Consider the following 6,000-nt stretch of genomic DNA (forward strand, 5'->3'; position numbering starts at 1 on the left):
AACATGCTTTTCTCCCTAGAATGGAGGGAACCTTGTTGTCTTCCTGGGCTTCAATGGGAGCAAGAACTGGGCATCTTTTCTCTGATTCTGAAATACCCTAGAGGCTGTTTCCCTAGGGATGAAGGAATAGGGCCATCTTTTGGGGAGACCTTACAATGTCTATCATTTTCTTCTCCTCCTTTCTCCAGCCCAGAGTATTTTTTTAATAGACTTTATTTTTTAGAGCAGTTTTAGGTTCACAGCAAAATTAAGCAGATAAAGATACTCCCTACCCCTATATATTCGTAGCCTCTCACATTTTCAACGTCCTCCAGCAGAGTGGTGTGTTTGTTACAGATGATGAGCCCACATTGACACATCATTATCACCCAGAGCCCGTGGTTCACATTAGGGTTAACTCTTGGTGTTGTACATTCTATGGGTTTAAACAAATATACATTGACATGTATCTACCGTTATAGTATCATGCAGAATAGTCCACTGCCCTAAAAATTCTGTGCTCCACCTATTCACCCTCCCTCCTGCTTAGCCCCTGACAACCACTGATCTTTTTACTGTCTCTTTAGTTATGCCTTTTCCAGAATGTTGTAGAATCATACAGCATGTAGTCTTTTCATATTGGTGTCTTTCACTCGGTAATATGCATTTAGGCTCCTGCATGTTTTTTCGTGGCTTGATCACTTATTTATTTTAAGTGCTGAATAACAGTCAATTGTCTAGATGAACCACAATTTATTGACCCATTTACCCACTGAGGTACATCTTTGCTGCTTCCAAGTTTAGGCAATTATGAATAAAACTACCACAGGGAAGTTATTCTATCTTTATTGGTGAGATGGGCTCAGGGATATTCCCATGCTTTCTTTAAGGTATAATTTGAAACTATATGCAGTCAGGTTTTTTCCATTAGTTTTTGCTATATTCTTCACTGGTACAGGAAGAACAAAAACATTTGTGATTTGTAAGTGAACTTTGGCAAAACTTTGGCAAAAATAGTTCTCACTTCAGAAGTGTCCTGTAATTAATCCCCTGAAGAATGGCAACTTGTGCATTGAGGACGTGTGCTAGTTTGGGGATGAGGATGGTAGTGGAAGTTCTCATTTCTGTCTAAAGTTCTTAGAGTCTTAATTTATGGATTTATTTTCCCATCTACCTATGCAAGAGTTATTTTATAAGTAAAACATTTTGTAGCAGACATTAAATTCTCTGCTACAGAAGTAAATGGCATATAAATCCACGTAGTGAGTCTGTGAAACCTTCTCTCTTTTAAAGTTCTATTCTTAATAAAGTCAAATAATGATTAAGGATGTTTAAGATATAGAATTACACTGACATAAGAAAATAAAAATGGCAGTTAATTAAAAAAACAAAAAAAGCAAATGTGAATAAACATGTTATTTAGAAAAGAAACCAGTTTATTTTAAAAATAAAATAAATTATGCTTATAAAAATAAGATGAAAAGAACGGTGACGTAATTGATATAAATATAGAGTTAAAAAATAGAGGAGTGGAAAATATACTTTAAACCGAAGCATGTTGCCTCCAAATGATAATATAAAATGGTTACTGACTAAAAAAAAGTCATTTCTACACTTACCGAAAAATTTTCACTTAAATTTTTTGCAAACTGAACTTAGTAGTCACATCAGGGTAAAACATGTAATTTAAAGAGAATAACATTATATTCTTAGCTTCTTATTTTACTGTTCTGTAATATTTTGTGAATTGTTGTACAAGATTTGTATCTAAATAATATTTTACTTTTTTTTTAGTTTCCCTAATGGAATTATGCAATGCTCATTTTCCCTATAATGTTTTTTATTGTTATTTTTTGAGGAGGCATCTAGATCCCTACAATATTTAATTTTGTATGTTTTGCCCTAAGAATTAACAAGGTCATCTGGTAGTCATTGTTCTTTGAGGCACTTAGAAAGTATTAAAGCCAATGTGACAATGAATTATTTAAAAATTGCATCATAACTTGCCATATTATGAATTGGGATATATTCTAGATTACCATTTAAATATTAATATTATTTTCAACTTAATACTGCTGTTCTTAGGTACACAAAACATTTTTTATATTTCTTCATCCTGACTAACCACAGTAGAAACAGCCATGATAACATGGCTGTTGGTTGTCTCTAAGGGATGTAAGAAATTCATATAGCATTTCGTTCTTTTTGAAGTGCTATTACATCCACTAACTTACTTTTTTTCCTACAATAAAACATACAGAGCATTCAGGGTGGGTACTGTTATTTCTTTTAAAAATCAGAAAATGAACAAAAGGGGATTATGTTTTGTAGGCCTAAAGTTTTACATATGGTTTGTGAGAGAATAATGAAGAAACACAGTTGCTGATGATTCTTTACAAAACTTACCTAATTTGATTGCATATAGCTTATTTTTACTAGTATTTTTTACAGTACAAATAGTTGAATTTATAAACTCATTCAGTGTGCTTCTCAATGAGTTCTTACTCAATTTTGATTTTGCAGCACTCAGAACAAATATCTGGCATATAGCAGGTACTAAAATAGTATTTATTGAATGAATTAATATTAGCTTAAAAATACTGTAGATTGGTAATGCTTTCCAATTGCAGTAATGTTTTTACATTTCATTAACTGCAGTCATAAATGCTCTTAATGCAGTAGATTATATTTTTCGATTCTTGAATTGTTCTTGTTTTAAGGCTTATCTATTCAAAGGATAATACAATTCAGTCAATTCACTGTTACCGGTGAAAACAGAGGTTTGAAAAGGCTAATTAAAGATTCTTATCAAATATGGTTAAATAAAGAAGCCAATCAAATAAAAATATGTGAATATCCTCACATGTCCCTTCACCATTACTTTATGTGACATGTGACATTCTGAATCAGAGACCCTAAATTAGAAATCTCATTATTGACTCTTTCATATTGTATACGTCTTGGGGATGAAGGAGTGCTTACTGACATCAGCCTTCCTTGTAGCGTCCACGGTGGTGGTGGCTTGCAAAGTGGAGGTTGTGAGCTGATGGCCAGTGGTCCTGGGAGTTTTTGGGTTGGGCTCTGTAGTGCAGCCAAGTGAATGTTATGCTTGGTAGAGATACAAATGATTCAGCAGCTTTTTTCCTGGTCATAATTTTATGTTTTCTGTTGGTCCCCGGCAGTCATTTCAGTTTATGTTCTTTGGTGTAAATGATGTGATTTTGGGATAGCAGTTTTGTTGCAATTCCGTTAGCCAAAAGAACCACATGAATACTTATATTGTTTAGTGGGCTTTAAAGTTATGATTCAGAAAGTAAAGATTTTGAAGACCTAAATACTTATGTGATAACCTTACCCATGGCTTAAGAGTTATATCATGAAGGAGAATTGATAGAAAGATTTGGCTTGAAAGAACTATTTTTAGATATTAACATGATCTGATCTAGATCATTCTAAAATTATTAATTGGTACAGAATTTAAATGTTTCCAGTAATAACTTGGAAATCTTACAAAGGGAATCAACTGTCTGCTGTGACTACATCCCTTGCAATTCTGGGTGCCTTTTTAACAGCTCTGTTTCCCTCAGTTTGGTTAATTCTATACAAAATCTCTAGCAATTCCTTTAAATTCTTCCTCTTTTTCCTGCATTCACAGCCATTTTTGTCTTGATTTCTGAAATGCTGAAATAGATTCTGTCCTACACAAGGTTTTACATTTTTTTCCTTAGTTGTTTAAAGGTGAACTTATGGTGATAAGTGAACGGGTCTCAAACTTGGAATTGGTAAGAATTTCTCCCCAGAGCTATCAGAGTATTAACAGAGATGTGGAACTTTTTTCCTCTTCTTCCTTAAACAATAAGTAGGAATATAATTTACTTCATTTATAGGAGAATAAAATGCTGGTTCTTATATGTGCTACTTATTTTGTAGTTACTAAATAAACTTTAATAATGAGGTTTCACTTTTACTGCCATTAAAAACTACCATTATCTCCTGAGAGATTTAGTATATCCTGGCCTTTTATTTAACAATTATTTTATTTATTATCTTTGGGCCTTTTAAAGTTTGGTGTTTATAAACACCAAACTTCTATAAATATTACAAGAAATATATGCCTTTCTAAGAAATATTTGCATAATTTAATGTTTCTCCTGCTCATTTCCAGGTCTCTTCAACTGGAATGTTCATGAGTATAATCATGCTAGCTTTTCATTTTACTTTTTTCTAGTGTTAATATTAAGTCAAAAACTTAACATATCTATTATATCTTTATCATAGCATAAAATTCAAACTGTTCTTAGAATACTAAAAAATTTCCTATGGGAAGCATAGTAAATAGTGTTTTGTTTATAACCAAGTAATGTTAGAGAAAAAAGTATTAGCTTAGATGCTAATTATTATAATGATCTAAGCTTACTACTGTTTTCCATCTTTTTGGAATATTTCTTAATCACCAAGTTATGTCTCAAGAGCTAATAGATACACTTTTCTATTTCTACTTGTCTTAATCATATTTTTTATTTGCTATGTTCTGTGATGTTTGGGTATCTTAAAAAGCTTGCTGGCCTTGGAAAGGCTTCTCCCAGGGCTAGCCAATTCTGAGATAGCAAAAGGGCTCAGCTGGGAGAATGTCTTTCATATACAAACCAATCAATTTCCAGGAGTCTGTATCCCCAACCACATCCTTATCTACTCGCACACACCAAACCAACCCATTTTCCCTGCCCTAAAACAATCCTGGCACCAAGCAACTAGAGTCCACACTCTAGCCCAAAGCACACCAGAGTTACTCAAACTAGCGAGCCCTGAACAGTCTGCCCTGCCCTGCCCTGCTCCCAACTTGCCTTCCTGTAGAAATTCCAGTATAGGCTCTTGCCTAAGCTTTCCCCTAGGCTAGCTTCTGCCTCTGCTTCTGCCTCTTGTCTCAAACCTGGTGTTTTCCATGTGCCCAGCATTCCCCCTTGTCTTGGGAAATGTAATTAATAAAACTCTTCTTTCAATAACATCAGCTCCTCTGTGTCATCACTGTCACCACTATACATTAAAATCCTCAGGGTGCAATAATTGGGACGCTATTTGCTAAATGAGTAAACTTGTATTGTTTTTAGTAAAAGAATAACATAAATGATTATATGGTAAGATTTTCAAAATGGATTTCTGGGTTAAGATTGTATAATGCTAGCAGTTTCTAATGCAGCCTCTCTAAATTTCCTCTTAAAATACTGATGAAGGCAATAAAAGCATGAGCAATGACTACACAGCAGTTCCACTGGACACCAGTTTAACAATCAACACCTTACACCCTGCTTAAGACAGTTTCTTGACAGAGCTGGTGGGACTGCAGCGATAAACACAAACTACTGCATGTGCATGCTGTACATCTAAACCAAGACACATAAAAAGAATCGTTAGGATGGGTGCTTAGCTTACTCCTTTCACTCTCTCTTAGTTGGTTAAGAAATTGAGTTGGTCCTCTGCTCTTAGTTGGTCAAGATTTGTGCCAACTGGAAAAATGGGAATCTTCCCACTCTGCTGCAAAGGTACTGTGCTTTCCAAGATGGGATTTTCTTTCTGATAACACAGAACCCACACATTTCCTCTCCCATCCCCAGCCTTAGGCTAGTCTCTCTTACATCTCTCTCCTTTCTGATTTGAAAGGTATTGACCTCTTTATCTTACCTCTCTAAAATTGTTAGCCTGATCCTAGAATGGATTTAGACTTTCACAGGGGATATAGATTCATTGTTTCTGGGCAGATTTTGTTTTCAGTCCTGTAGTATAAACCACTCCTAGGGCAAAAGAGAAGAGTTTCTTATTTAACTTCTTAGGAAGTAGGGAAATTACAGGGGAAAAAAGAAAAAAACTTAAAAACAACCAATAACCTATCCTGCTCCAAACGTAGAAGCATAATTAAAATTTGTAAATACTGGGACACATTTCCCACTTAAGAAAGTCTAACTGCCCAAGTCACCAGAGTCATTTGAATATCTTTTGATAGAAAATTATTGTTGGAAGGCTGTA

This window comes from Nomascus leucogenys, chromosome 9 (genome assembly GCF_006542625.1).
Source record: "Nomascus leucogenys isolate Asia chromosome 9, Asia_NLE_v1, whole genome shotgun sequence".
Taxonomy (NCBI): Eukaryota; Metazoa; Chordata; class Mammalia; order Primates; family Hylobatidae; genus Nomascus; species Nomascus leucogenys.